At 40.7% G+C, this 867-nt stretch overlaps 1 non-coding gene across 1 annotated transcript; it reads left to right on the plus strand.

Moving 5' to 3' along the window:
- The first annotated feature begins 404 nt into the window (after positions 1-404).
- Positions 405-498, plus strand: trnai-uau (transfer RNA isoleucine (anticodon UAU)). The gene is made up of 2 exons: positions 405-442; positions 463-498. It is a non-coding gene; the product is annotated as a tRNA-Ile (tRNA).
- The last annotated feature ends 369 nt before the right edge of the window (positions 499-867 follow it).

An 867-nucleotide genomic window follows, 5' to 3' on the forward strand; every position in this document is an offset into this window, starting at 1 on the left:
GAATGTACGGAATGAGTTTACAGGGCCGTGGTGGCATTTTTTCGGGAGATATCATGTATGCAACACCCTGTATATTTGGTTTAGAGAACAAAGGCAGTGAATTCAAACAACAGGAGCGGATGTCGAGACATTTTGTCTACAACCGGGGTGGGGGCATCGGGCGCTTATTAGAAATATCAATGTTTAACCCCGGGGTGGGGGGCACCGGGCGCTGATTAGAAATATCAATGTTTAACCCCGGGGGTCGGCAGATATCTGGACATGCTGTATGCATGATAGTGCAAACCTTGGTTTCAAACGATCTTCTATAGAGATAAAGTGCTCTGAGTGTGTATGCCTGGGCAATGTTATAATTCAACATTTTTACGCCCCACACACACAAACATTTGTAATCAGTGTATCAGGCTCCTGTGGCGCAATCGGTTAGCGCGTGGTACTTATACAGCAGTATGCAGCGAAGCAATGCCGAGGTTGTGAGTTCGAGCCTCACCAGGAGCATGCGCTTTTCTTGAACCAGAAATTGTCCAGAAAAGGACCATTTTTCAATCCATTTAGGAGGACATTTCATAAGTATGTCATTGAGATAACAGGTCAGAGTGCAGGCACAGCTAAATTCCTTTGATTTAATTCCAAAATTTTTAGTACAAACTTTTTTTTAAGACATGTTAGAATGAATGACCAAATTTGACTAATATTTAAACATGCATCACGAGTGTTTTGTACATCATTACAAACTTTAATAACCAGTAATGTTTATAACATAACATTGTAGGAAAGACTATAAAATAATACATGTTTTTTTAAAGACATTACATTTCTCTGCGACCCTGGCGTGAGGGAAAAGATAGCTTCCCCTTTCGTTAAATG

This window comes from Oncorhynchus mykiss, chromosome 13 (assembly GCF_057628025.1).
Source record: "Oncorhynchus mykiss isolate SJ-2025 chromosome 13, ASM5762802v1, whole genome shotgun sequence".
NCBI lineage: Eukaryota > Metazoa > Chordata > Actinopteri > Salmoniformes > Salmonidae > Oncorhynchus > Oncorhynchus mykiss.